This window comes from Falco cherrug, chromosome 13, assembly GCF_023634085.1.
Source record: "Falco cherrug isolate bFalChe1 chromosome 13, bFalChe1.pri, whole genome shotgun sequence".
Classification (NCBI taxonomy): Eukaryota; Metazoa; Chordata; class Aves; order Falconiformes; family Falconidae; genus Falco; species Falco cherrug.
The window spans coordinates 29656594-29671144 of record NC_073709.1 but is presented as its reverse complement, the minus strand read 5'-3'; the positions used below and the strand labels follow the sequence as shown (position 1 = coordinate 29671144).

General features: G+C 44.8%; 1 protein-coding gene across 1 annotated transcript in view; it reads left to right on the top strand.

Moving 5' to 3' along the window:
* The first annotated feature begins 1153 nt into the window (after positions 1-1153).
* The window catches only part of PARP1 (poly(ADP-ribose) polymerase 1), a 65274-nt gene continuing 51876 nt past the window's right edge, over positions 1154-14551 (top strand). Inside the window, exon 1 of the mRNA XM_055725807.1 lies at positions 1154-1249. The gene's annotated coding sequence lies outside the window, so the exon portion shown is untranslated. The remainder of the gene's footprint in view (positions 1250-14551) is intronic.

Genomic DNA, 14551 nt, shown 5'->3' with positions numbered 1-14551 from the left:
TGTGATAACAGCAAGGGCTCCCAAGGACTCAGCCCACTCTCAGAATCAACCAGGCCTTCAAACCCAGGAAATAACAGGAGCATGTGCAGAGTGCCCAAGCACTGCAGGCATCAGCACCCATTTAGGTATGCAAGTGTGTATTTCTGAGAGCATATTCTTCTGATCTTAATGCACTCAGGAGGAGGAGAAGATGCTTAGTGTTATGTGAGTAGCACTCAGCTGTGTCCAAAACACAGAATCTTTTGGGCCAAATTCAGAGGTATGTCCTGCAGCTCCCCTCCACGTTCTCTAGGAACTGTAGGAGTCTGCTGGATGTTCAGCATTTTATTCTCTTGTAACAGCCATTATTCACAGGTGTCTGGGAGAAACAAAACCTGTAGCAGTTTGTTATTGTTCCAGGCAGGAAAAAAAAGGATAAAAATACTGAATCCAAATGAAATTGCTGGCAGGATTTCCCAAGATAAAGTACAGCCTTCTACCTGTGCAAAATACCTATATGCATAGTTTTGTTCTTGTGGGGTAATAATTCTGAGCTCTTTAATGACCACAGATGGTAAGTAGTCCCTCTGCACATATTTTGAATCATAATAACCGTAGTAACTATAATAGCTATCAGCAAAGAACCCCAAACACCTAGCTGAACTCCTGCATTAGAAATGACTCAGGGGTATGAGAGATGATTCAGAAGGTGAAATATTACCTCACATAGCATGTGGGTGTTCTTCTAAGATTTCCATGCAAGTATCGACTTTGTTTAGTTTATGAGATCTGACAAGATCACAGCCCTTGCTAGTAGACTGTATTACAAAGCACTGTACTAATTCACAGGTGTCAAATCTGCCACCTCGGATAAAATACACTGGTAATATTCAGATTTCATATTGAGCCCTCTGCCTTTTCAGTGGGTACAATTTAAATAGGCAAAGGGAGAATAAATCCAAGTTACATATTGAAAATGCTGCTGAAAATAGCCTAGGAAAAATAACGTTAGTAAATGGCAATGTTAGTACTATGTGAAAGTCTATTAAAATAATCAGACTTACACATACATCACACCTAGTTTCAAAGCACCTCATAAATATTAGTTAATCTCAATAGCTAGCATTCCTGTGGTACAGAAGCATAGCATCTGTTTCTCTGTTTTACAGAGCTCCATCAGACTGCAAAGGAAGAGATCATACATTTAGAAAGCAGCAGAGGAGAGGCTGTGACCCCTGGAGTCTTGATGTCCTTTGTGCACCTGGAAGAGGTTAGGTATACTTTGTTACTCAAAATTCCCAAGCAGGTAAAACAGATAGAAAAGTCCCTACCAGAGCAGCTCTGCAGCAAGACTCAGGCTACACTCAGGCAGTTGAAGTGTGCCTCTTATGCACCCCAGCCGCATCCCATGACCACCACAGAGACTGTGCATGCCCAGACATTGCTGGGAAATTCTTCTTCCCTGAGAAGAGAGGGAGCCAGGCAGCTCTGGGCTCCTGTTCACACCTTGTTGCAGACTCCAGCTACATGCTCATTACAGTGTCATCATCCAGTGTAATCTGCTGATAGGCTATGGATATTCCCTGCATGTGAAGATGACCCTCAAATAAGTGACATATATCTGGTGGCTGGGTGAGAAGTCTGGCAGGTAGCTGGGGTAGGTTGACTGCTCCTGCTAGAGAGCTTGCTGGGGAACTGCTGCATTATTTCTTTCAGACACTAGAATCTGGCCATCATCATATTAAGGAATATCGATGCACAAGTAGCCTCTTCATCTTAAACTAACAACAAAAAAAGGTTATTATCAGGTACATGGGCATAATTTCATGATTAGGGCTATCTAAATAAGGCACTTAGGCAGATGGACTTGAAAGAACATCATTAAAGACCTGTACAAGCAGCTGGCTTTTTCTACTGCAAAGGTGCTTAGAGTCAGCTGAGCCCAATTCCTGGCTAAGCTGTTTGAGTAGGGCCCTAGCTGGGAGGAAAGGGTGGAAATGTGAATGGCACTTCAGGGTGCAGTTTCTCATCAGACAGTGATTTAACAGCTGCCAGCTAGGGAAGGGGGTGTTCTTCCCCCAGCCCCTATGTAGTCTTGTGACTTTCCTAATACCAGCTCTGGTATTTATCTAGCCCCAGGGAAATTAAATTCAGGTAGCAAAGCTGGTAGAGATTTGAGCTCCACAGAAGAGGAGGAACAGATTTTCACTGGCTGAGCTTTGGGATCTGGTTTGCAGTGGCAGCAGGCAAGTGGTAGAGCAGACATGGGAAAGGAGTGGAGCAGGTCCAGCTCTGACCTGTGGCCAATTGTAAGATAGGCTCTTGGGACTCCTTTTTTTTTTTTTTGTAATTCCTTTATCTAATGAAAAATACTTGCATTTGACTCAAATTTGAAAATACTTCGCTCTAACAGAAGTGATTGTCAGGTCCTGTTTGCCTTACCTGCAAAGTTCTTTTTACTTCCCCTAGCAACCCCCTGGTTAGAGAGCTGTGCTGGAAATATGTTCTGAAAATCCATTTTCAGGAGACTAAAGTCTTTGATGGAAACCTGCAATGCTCAAATGAATGTCCTTCTGTTATGCTGAGATTGCCTACAGAAATGTTAAAAGAAAGTCTTCAACTACCACTGTGTTTGTAGGGTAGGAACAATTTAGTTTCAATAATAACAAGGCGATTGGCAAAGAGTAAATAATTTCTGTAGTAAGCTATGCCTTAAGTGTAGATCATTGTTGTAGTGACATGCCCAAACAATTATTTATCACAGGAGATGTTAGCGTGGGCTATGGAGCTTAGTGACCCAGCAGCTGCAACGTGCTGGGAATAGTTTTCTTGTTGTATTTCCTACCCTGACCTTTTCCTGGGGGTAGGGAAGAAACAGTGCTGTGGAACTGAGATTACTTGTGTGTGCTTACCACTAGCAAAATGGCCTTTTCTGAATGAACTGCGTAATCCTGGGGAAAGAGCAGAGCTTAATTAACTAACTAGCATGCGTGACTGGAAATGGGACTTCAGTTATTCTGCTGATAGACCACCAGCTTGAAGCAGCAGTCACTGCAGCTCTTGTCTTCTGAGATCTATGGGGTGACTTTGACGAAGTGAGTCTGAGCCTCTTGAATCATTATAATGGCAAGCTTGGAAAAGAAAAAGGAGCTCTCACTGCATGTAAGTATGGAAACGTTCACCTGCCTTCATAGGTGCTCTGTGGGCAAGTGAAATGAGGCATTCATTTACTTTTTGTTTTGTTTTTTTTTTAATTGGATATGTAACTAAAAAAATATGAACTGTGCTGGAATGCAATTGTAACATACGTTTCCAGAAAAAGTTATTAACTTCTGGAAAGTATAAGTGAAAGCTGTACAAATCAGGAAAGATTTCAGTATGTAGTTTAGTGTGGTTATACAGTTGACTTCTTATTAAGGCAAATCTTGCCTTCTACATAAGCCTACCAATTTCTTCTTGTCTGCTATGCTGATTCTGATATGAATTATGTCATTAATAAGCTGACTGCTTGGTTTAAAATTACTAGTTTAACTGGCAATTCCTGCTTTCTTTTCCACAAATTGAATAAGTGGTCCTCTTGAGGAAAATCATGGAGGGAGTAAAGAATTATTTGTGTGTGTGTGTGGCTATTCTTCTAGTGTGATTCTTGATCTCCAGGTGGTTTGTCAGCTCTCAGATTGAACTTTGGAGGGGGCGAAGCTGATGGAACATGGTGATCTGAGGGTAACTCTGTTCCATTTTGGTTACCCTCATGGATCATGGAATTTAGTTATTTGTCCTAGGTCTGGATTTGTTTGGATGAGTTAATTTAAGGGGTACTGTGTCTGGGCAAACATATATCAAGAATTTCCTTTTCTAGAATACTGGTAAGTGAATGGAGAATGAATGAAGCCATACTAAATTCACACCTTCATCCAAGCAAATACTCCGGTAATGCATTTGAGCAAATGACTCAACACTAAACTAAGCATATATCTAGGGACTAATAATCATAGATTCTTCTCTTAGTCTGCCAAGTGCGTATAGCACTATATATACCCTAAATAACCAACAGGGATATGTATTACATGGACTGAAATAAAATAGAGTTGCAATCATGCTGCTTCCAGCAGCTGCTGCAGCTGCACCTTATTTACATAAAGAGCGGAAATGTTTTGAAGCTATTTCCTTTCCTACTGGCACCAAGAGGACCAACTCTTTCAAAAACACTGAAATAGATCAGCCAGTTCAAACAAACTGAAGCAGGCCTGAAATTCTGTATTTGGATTCACTTCTGACCCTGATCTTGGGCCTGTCTTGATTAAGCCTGCCAATGTAAATTCATTGGCTTTCACTGACTTGAAGAGGAGCAGGGCTGAACGCTGAGCTGTTAGAGCTGTTATAGGGGAGTGCAGAATGGATTTTGCTGTGTTCTTTCTTTACAGTGATGAGCAGATTTATTGTTTTGTTTTAGTTCCAAGTACTACTTTGCTGTAACTTTAACCTGGTGAGGATCAGATAGCAAAATGCAAAGAGAGAGCTAGCCAGGCATTCCCAAGCGCGTTTGTCTCTCCTTTGAGAGGCTAGTGTTCAAGTCGCCGATTCCTTGTGTCACTGAGCCAGGCTGCTGCGTAGGCCCATAGCCACAGAAGTACTGGGGCTGTTGTGTCCTGCTGACTCCAGATGGGCAGAGCCTGCTCAGGTCAGTGAGGTGCTGATGGGGCTGGGGTGGGAGAGACCAGCTCTGGCCGTGGGAACTTGAGCTGCTTAAAGCAGTGTGTTGCAAGCCTGCCTCTGCAGCCCCACTGCTGCAAATGCCAGCCTTGGTGGCAGGGACCACCGATACCTCTCCCACCAGCTTTTGGCCCCATGCAGCGGGACACCAGTGCTGTGAGGGTGTGCTAAGGCTGCCAGGCCAAATGCAGTCACCGGCACTGACCCCATGAGAGGGGCAGGATCTCGGTGCTGAGGGAAGGGGCACACAGCTCAGCTGCGGCAGTGCAGAGCCCCTTGTCTCTCTGTGCTGTGGCTCCTTGGGGGCCCTGGGATTTGGGATAGCAATGCTGTCTGCCTTTGCAGAGAAGTTGTGAGGATAAGGGAATTAAAAGTCACAAGAGTGCAGAGACTAAGTTAATCAGTGACAGACAATTGCCTGAGACATATCAAGATACAGCTTCCCTTTCTTTCATCTCCCCTAATTACACAAAGCTTTAAAAGACCTTTATTATTCTCTGTATTACACTGGAACATAACCTATGATGTTTGTTAGGAGGAAGTGACAGAAAAGCCACTGCAGCAACAGGCTCCTGAAGGAAAGATTGATTATTTGTGTGTGTGTGTGTGTGTGTTAGGATTTCCATTATTTTGTGAAAAATACAAAGGCTTTCTCGTATTTATTCCTGCTGATTTCCTTCTATGGTGAATTCAATGCTTCTCCACTCAGGTACTAGTTTGTTAGATATACTTCAGCTAAATGGAAGGCGAGAAAGATCTCAGGTTAATTTGCTGCCCTAAAGATACTCATCTTATGAACCATGATGCTGATACATATGGCAAAGCAAAGGTGGAGTCTGCCACTGTGCAGCAGGGGCTTCTGCCTCCCCAGTCGTTTTGAAGAAGAGACATCTAAAACTCCAACTCAAATGTTAAGAAGATCAGGAGGTGAATGATTACCTGTAAATAAAGATGTGCAGCCAAGCAGCTGCTTCACACATGCACAGTACAACTGTAGGATCATACCTAAGTCTCTGTCTGCTTGGGGGTTAGCTGAAAAAAGCCTGCAGCATAATAGCTACTATTATTTTTAAACATTTATTTTGTGATAGCACTCTGAAGTCTAGCAGGTCAAGCCCTGCTGTCTGAGGCACTGCACAAACATGCTGCAGAGAGCTGATAATCTGAAAGGTGAGACTTTTAAGGTGGCTAAGACAGAGAGGCAGATCAGAGAGACACAGCAGTATAACAGCAACTGCGATTAATGTTGTCGCTATATTCAAAGTGATGCTGTGTGTTCTTTCACCCCAGAAGAAATGCTGGAGCTGAGTGAAGTCTCATGTGGCTGGCCTTTTCTTCCTCAGGCTCCTCTTTGTGTGGTTGGTTATTTCCTATGCATCTTATTTAGGGAAGTTTATGCCCACAGCATAATTCAACCCCTTTATTCAGACACCTTCTTATTTCTTTGTCTGAACCATAACTTGACGCAGAGGTAGGCATTTGACATGGAAATCTTAAATCTGCTTCAAGGAAAATGTTTCCAGGTTGGAGGCCACTGAGCATATGGCCTTACAAAGGGGAGACAGTCAGGATGCATCATTATAAGCAGTACTTGTTCCTCAGCAATAAGACACTGTGCGCATAGTGCCTTCTAGTCTTTTTTCATTATTATTCTCCTGTGTGTGTTACTGATTTCATTTCTGGCAATGCATATGGAAATCAAGTAACTTTTCTGTTATAATTGCAAGAGAAAAGGAAAAGAAAAAAGTGAGAAAAAGAAAGCACAAACTTTCCTTCTAATACTTTGTAAAGACCCAATTTCTAATAAAGCAAGACGTTCTGCACTTACAAGTCTTCCACCTGCAACATTTGGCTAAGCTCTGTTACTGTTAGCTAGGGTACATGTTCTGTAGCCATTTGACTTGGCCAGCTGGTAGCGTTGCCTCTCAATCACGCTAGTTTAATCTTCAGTCTCATTTCATATTGTGATTATTTCTTGCTGTTCTGTTCTTTTGTTTTGATAATTCAAAAGGAAGTATTTCCATCAAGTGTCCAAAGTGTGACCAAATGCTGGTTTAGTGGTTTTTATTGTTTGGGGCTTTTTTGCAATTCAAACTTTGTTCTCCTTTTCTTTTGCAAGATCATATGTCAAGATATGCAATGGCCCAGATTCATTCCCATTTACTTTACTAGGAGTGTGACTATTAACTGAATGTGTGTCGGTCTTTACCTATTGCATTTTCCCCATGCACACCCTTCCATCTTTTCAATTTTTCTGAATCTCTCTCTGCTCACTTCCGATTCATTTCTGTTTTATGGACACTCCTGATATGATATGACCCCGTGTGACCAGTTTGCTCAGCCCAGAGCAGTTACAGGATTTGGGACCAAAGAAGCCTAGGTGAAAGCACTTCACCTGATGCAGCTGTACTTTGTTGCACCTGCATTGCTGTCATGAGAGGGCACTATAAAAACACTAAACTGAATCCAGAGTGCAAGACCTGGCAGTTTTGTGATTGTCAAAGCTGAGCTGCCTGGGGAGATTTTAGTAGTTGCTGTCAAGCTTTCAGAAGGTCTTGAGTTGGCTGAGCACCTAAAATTCAGCACAAACTATTTGTGCAGCCCCTCCTCAAGGAGGCATGTGTCAGCCCTTTGCAGAGTGGGAAGCCTCTTCTGTCCTTCATAGTGGCACAGAAGTGCCACCTTGTTCCTTCCACAGAGACAAGGGAGCTGGAGAATAAGCTCTTGGTTTTAATCTGGGCCAGCAGCTTTAATGGAAATCAATGTTAATTACAGAAAACTCATTCCTGTTTAGGATGAAGCAAATGCTGGTTAAATTGCAGGATTAATCACTCTAGGGGCAGACTGGCTTTCCTATTCTCTCTTGCTCATGGGTAGAAACCACCTACATGTTTATAACTTCCAGCTCCCTCCTGCTGTGTGATGGCACGAAGGTGCAGATTTGTCAGTCTCTGGGGACCAGCCATATGAAATTGTTTTCTTTGCTCAGTCATTTGCAGAGGGTGTAGGGAGCAGAGCTGCGTGGCTGACTTGCGCCTGGGAAAGCCAGCTGGTATTGCAATGGCTGCTTTAACGATTAGGGAAGAGTGCTATTACTGCTGTCTCTGGGGGAGTAATCAATCAGAGACAGCAAATGTCTTTTCACTCAGCACAGATGACCATCTCCACGTGTACAGTGCCAGGAATACCTTCCAAACTCACTGTAAAGAAAGTTGGGGCCTGGGCCTTTGGCAGGAGCTACAACAAACAACAAATACTGATTTACCTGGGGAGTGCAAGGGTGGAAGGGAAAGGGCTTTTTTTTCCCTCCTGGTAGATTAGGGTACACTAACCTTGATTACAGCATTACAGTAAAATCCCTGTGTCCAGAAACACTTCAATTGGCAGCTTTCCAGCTTTTCCAGTGATGCCACCTTTGAGCTCTGAGCCACAGCAAAGGCAGTTCTAGCCCTGTTTTCCCTGCTCATCCAGGAAAAAGAGCAGCTGGCAGCTGTGAGGGATGGAGAGGAGCCCTGTGGGGAAGATCTGTCACTGCCTGCTGACAAGTGATGGAAAATAACTTACTAGGGCAGGCCTTTTCAGGTACAGTGAAGTTTGGGCCATTTTGTCAGCTAATGAAGGGAAATAGCCACATTGACAAAGCTTCAGCCTGAGGCTGCCCTGTAAAAAAAAAAAAACAACCTAAAAAAACCCCAAACAAAACAAAAAGGCCTGAGAAAGGATTTTGTTTTGTTGGTTTGGGCTTTTTCTGTTTGGGTTTTTTTGTAATTTTTTTTTTAGTTACCACAATCTGTTAAGAGTCACATGGAGTCTTGCTTATGAGATTTAAATCACCTGAGTGGATCTGGGGCAGTGGACAAGAGCAAGAGGCTGTGATGGCTTTGAGGAGGTAGCCACAGCATTGGAGGTGCTGCTGAGCATGAGGGATGGGGATGGGGTTGAACAGGGAGTCCTAGGTGGAGGTGTCTCTTTTCAGAAATATGCACTGAATTAGTTCTCTGGTGAGGGCAAAGGAGGGCATCCCCAAGTAGAACAACAGTCAGGACTGGTGGATTACTGGAGGAAAAAGCAAGTGAGGCATACAGAGGCAGTTAATGCAAAAATGTGTCTCATAAGAGCAGCTTCACTGCAGGAGGACTAGGATTAAGAGGGTTGTCTTCTGTCCTTTTTTTCCACTGCCTCCCCCAGCACATCCACCTGGTTTAGACCCTTGGTTTCAGCTTCCCAATCTGGGAGGACTCAATTGCTTAGCTGGGCAGCAAGCTGAAATGATGCTGCTGACCTATAGTTAGTGAAGGGTAACACCATTCAGAAGTTCTCCTGAAGTGCTTGAACCCTGTCCTCATTAGAGCCTGCCCAGAGGGCTTCAGATGCAAATTCAGGTGTTTTCCCGGAACAAACTCTTCCCCATCCTGCAGAGATTGTACCTTGATATAGCCTAAAAACAGACCATCCTACAGCTGCTTTCTGTGTGCTGATTTTTACCAAGAGCAGAAACAGCTCTATATTATAAACTCCGTGGCCCCAGAGGCTTGTTTCTGCCCAGGCTCCCGCTAGTCTGGGAGGAGAAAGAAAATAAAAGCCAAGTGCAGACAAGGCAGAGAGCAAGGCCTGCTGACAGAACTGAGCACAGAGGACAAGCAATGCAAATTAAAGTATTCCAGGACTTACTTCTGATCCAGTGGCCAGTTTGGAATAAATGAGGTAATACCCTGTGGGCTGTCCTTATCAAGAAGACATTGATTACTGTAGGAGTGGTGGTGAGCCACGGGCATCTGAGAGCCCATACGTTTAAGCTTCATGTCAACTTTCACCCTGTTCTAATCAGAATCTGATTTAAGGTGCAAGATTTTTTTGACTATTCCTAGTATCTCTCAAGTTTTGTTCAACTTTGAAATGTCCTTTTCCAAGTTATATGTTTCTTTGTACTTTTTTTTTTTTTTACAAGCCCAAACATAAAAGGTCTTACAACCTGGACCTTTTCAATATATGAAGAAATGTCAATATATTTTCTAGATGTCTGACTTGCAGCCTCCTCTGTCTTACAGTGAAGGCAACTTTCCCCTTCATGCTACCTACAATCAATGGATAAATTAGACTTGCTTTTGCCCATTTGCTGGTAGCTGTACAGAGGCTGCAAGATGTCACACATTTGATATTAACTGAATTATGAAGCTAGCTTTCTGTGCGATGTAAACCAATATGCTAAGGAAGGATGTGCCTAGTCGTCAAGCATTTTCTAGATTACTCTTCCATTTACTGAAAGCAAGCAATTGCTAAAAAAACCCCAAAACACACACTGATATTTCATCTTGCTGTGCAAAGATGTGCATTCCAACAGCTGCAGGTTTCTCAGAAGGCTTTTTGGAGTTATTCAACAAAAGGGAAGGCAAAATCTGGACCAGGAGATTTTCTTGGCATATTTTCAATGTCCATTCATAACAGCTCAAACACTTGCATCACTTGCAGGGTGAGGGGGTTACAGGCAGAAACGTTGATCTGCTGAGAGGAGTGCTGAGCTTTGCTGCTCTGTGATGGCTGAGAGAGGGGATAGGAGTTGAGTTTCCAAACTCGCAAGGCCACAAGACCGCAGGACCAATACTGGACAGCATTTCATGGTATGCATTATCAGGGCCTGTGTCTAACCCTAGGGATGACAGCAAGGAGCTGCCTCAGGGGCCACTGTCTTGCCTCCTCACTGCCTCCTCACTGCCCTGGCTTTTTGGTCCAGCTTAGCATGGGCTGAGAAGTTTGTCTGCATCATTTTTATGTTCTCTTTCCTGCTTCTGAGAGAAACAGGGCATTTGGACCTTTGCTTCTCTCACCATCTCCAGCATGTGCATGGTTAATGGGTCACTAGTTACCTGTGTCAGGAGCCAGCAGGGCCTTGCTGCTTGGGAGAAGTGCTGAGTGGTCCTTGGGAGAGGTTTCCTGACCCATTAACAACATGGAGGTAGAGCACAGAGAGGAGCTCCCCTGTATCCCCACTTCTTTACATGACAGGCATGTGCTGGGGCTAGCCCACTGGCTTGCAGCACCCACTCCTTTCAGCCAGCTGCTCTGGCCCAGTGCTCGCCAGCCACTCTCATGCCAGGAACCCTGCCATGCTGAGTTCTCAAGTCTGTGCTTCACTCTTACACTGGTGTTTGTACTGGCAGAGGAACCTGGGGTGGAACCAGGGAAGCTTTTTGATGCCAGAGTGCTTGTGTTCGCTCCGGATGCCACTGTTTGCCTGATTCCTTTTCTCTTCTGGTGGGTCAGGAAGCCTCCCCTCTCTGGTCAGTGGGGCTGGAGGCTAAGTGCCTGCATTCAATCCCTTGCTATCCCCCCTTTGCTATGTGCTGTTGGCAGGGGCTGGGAGGATGTTTTCCTAACTTTGCAGCACCAGAGTGCTAGGAGCAGATGGGCTAAGCTTGTCACTGAGTCTGCTTCCTCCCCTCATAGCGTATTTGTCACAGGGGATGAGGTGCTGGCAGCTTGGTCTTTTGCTGGGCTTCTGTTGGGGCCAGCCCCTGGCAAAAGGTTAGTGCTTGCTGCAGATCTGCAGCCAAGTTTGCAGCGTTGACTCGGCCCCGTGACTCAGACTGAGCCACAGCGTGAGAGTAGACAGAGTTACATAAATCTCACTCTGGCTCCTGGGGACATGGGCAGAGACTGAGGTACGTTGTGTGCTGTCCATGTGTTTGGATTGCTGGTCAGCAGTAACGACGACTTTGCATGTGCCTTGTGAGCTGAAGCTGCTGTGCCCAAATGGAGGGAGAAGGGTGAAAAGCTGTGCAGGAGCAGCTATATCACAGGATGCCAGGATGTCCCTGTCAGCATCACTGGAGGAATGGCACTAAATCCATATTTATCCCATGCTCTTTGCTCTTTCACGTGCAGCCTGTGAAAGGGCTTGCCTTGCTGTTGTGTTTGCTTCCTTCCAGCTGCACAGTGCTGTCACTGTGCAGATATGTATGGCAGATAATGATTTTTCACAAGAATAAGCACTGCCCCTGAAAAAACCTCAAACCTTTAAAATTCATAAAGTAACAGAAATAGGTACTCAAGATTAGCTTCCACGAGATGAACTTTCTGCCTTGCTTGACTCACACTAGCATAAGCAGGAATATATCAATAGGATTTAACAGTGTAGCTATCTAAGCCCACTCTGGCTACTTCTTTATGAAGCACGGAAGGTGGGAGGAAAACCTAGCAGAAAAGTCAGTTTGCTAGGGTGAGATCCCTCCTTTGCCACCCACACCACTGCCCATAGAGGATATAGGCATAAAGCAGCCGTGCTACGGCAGCTCAGGGGAGCAAGCAGTATTGTGAGGCACCCTGAGGTGATCTCACATGGACAAGATAGCTCTCAAGGGTAGGCTGAGCCTTTCTACAGACAAGATGAGGAGCCTAGTGATATTAGTCTTCACCATAAATGCCTCAGCCGAATGTCTTAGACGGGGCAAATCCACACAGAGGACCTTACACCAAGCACGGGTCCTCCAAAGCATCTTTCCCCAGCAGTCTTTTTCGTGGCGGGTCACCCTACAGGCACTTGGCTCGCTCTGCCCACAGGCATCCCTGTTCACAACAATTATCTGGCCCTGCAGCACTGACTACAGCTGCCGTTCAGGGAGCACATCCTCCAGCTGGTACGAGCCCTCCGTAGGCGTTGTACCAGCATTTCTCCTAGGCCAGCGAGGAAGCAGGGGTTAAAATGAACACAGAGCTGTAATCAACTGAATCGCACGGTACTAGAACTAAGATGCATTTGATGAAGCTTGTAGGGAATGGGTTTCACAGAGAAATAATGTGTACCTCTAGACAGCAGGGAGTGAACTTCTGCAGATTTATAACCTGTAGTATCCCTAAGCAACAGCTGTGCATCCTGCTGGACTAAGCAGAGAGTAGGCTGCAGAAAGTTGCCAGGCTCAGGTGATCTGAGACAGGATGGAGAGTCTGGATGCCTGTTAGGTGTTTCTTTTATTCTTAGGGCTGTTCAATGAACAGGAGAAATAAAACACTTTTTTTGTGGTTCAACAGATAGCCTTGATGATACTATATTCCATGACTGTCAGATTCAGGCAGTTTGTTAAAATTAGAGATGGTAGATTTATGGCCCAGAAGGGATTACTACCGCATGTTGCAGACGAGACTTCCCTCTCTTATTTTGGCATGTTTGCCCTCTTCCACGCTACTGGTGTTCTCCCCTCTAGGGATGAGGCCTTCAGGCACAACTCTAACATAAGCAGAGATAAGCAGCAGCCCAAAGGCTGCCACATTGGGCCGTAGCTGCCATGATGTTAGCAGGCCCAGGGTGCTGTTCCCTTCCTCCTCTGATGCCTTTGGCCCAGAGAGCTGCCTCAGTACCTTCCTTTCCTCTCCATGTCTGTGGCCCAGGACAGGAAAAATATTTGAAGGTTTGAAAGAAAAATGAGGACAGGGACAGAGATCTTCACTGTTATTTTGAGGAAGATGTGGCTCACAACTTTGACTTCTAGCACAAAGGATTTTTTTCTAGAGTGCCAAACTAGGATCAGAGCATCAATCCTCTAGCCCGCTTCCAACCTACACTCTTCCTTCTTGAACAGAATCTGGTTTTCCTCACTACCTCTGGCAAGATGTGTATCCTGGTATCTCATCTCCTGTTGCCACAGCCCTTTCCCAGGCTTCTCTGCTCTACTTTGCACTGAAATATGCTGTCACTTTTTAATTGCAGTCCTAGTACTTGGCACAGTTATTGTCCAGTGGTGTCATATGAGGCATCAGGCAGTAGCTATGGTCTCTTCCGTGGTGTCTGAAGTGCACATGCTGTCACATGTGTAGCTCCTTTGCAGGTTACACAGCCCCTAATTGTTGTGTGTCTACTTTCTTTTAAGCAATGTTTCTACCATAATTCTATGGGGTAAGAAACTGATTAAAACGTACCAAACTGTATAATCTTTAGTGCTTTGAAAAATCCCTGCAGTCGGTGGGTGGCTGTGGGGGAGGGAGTGATTGATGCAAAATGTCCCCTCTCCCCAGGAGATCTTTCTCCCCCACACCCATAATCCTACTACTTTGTACTTACATAACATTGTCATCTCATATAGCGCATATGCAATTGATTTGTCACCAGAAGAAAGTTCAACCAGAAGTTGGATCAAGGGACTGAGAGTTGGGGGTCCTGACTTCTGCAGCTGGCTTTGGTTTTCTTCTTTGCAAAAGAGATCCTACTGAGTGGGCAAGGCAAAAAGCAGCTGATGTGAAATGAAGTTTATGTTGGAGAAATGTTTTGAGATCCCTTGATGGAACTCACTAATTTATTAATGGAATCTTCTCTAATAATCAAATTTCTTTCAATTAACTAATGAGACTCCCTTGTGAGGGTACAGTATGCCATTCAGCAAGCAAAATAAAACCCCTGACCTTCAGAGAGCTCTTCCTAGGTGTGCAGAGTGAGGCAGTGCTGGAGTTCTAAAGGGTGGCAGGACCAGAGCTCTGCTGGTGCTGCACACTGCTGTATTGCACCAGGGCCTGGTAGCCTGCAGCAGGTGGGATGGGCTTGTAAAGGGTGGGTATTTTTAGGGAGAAAGAATTAGGCAATATGAAAAAAACAGGTCCCATCTGGGAGGAAACACTGAGTGATGCTTAACATCTGTATGTGCATGATGCATGTCTGTTATTTTAGTGGGTCAAGGAAGCTGATCCATCTGCCCCCTAAAACACATGTCAATGCTGGGACACTTTTCTTGGGCTCCATCAGCAGCCTTATGAAGCACAGGGGACCACAGCCCCAAACTGGACTGGACAGAGTTTTATTCAGCCCCAAAACACCATAGATGTTCCTGTAATCTTGGCTAAAGGGGGCTAAGGAAGCTGGTCAGCCGAACACATT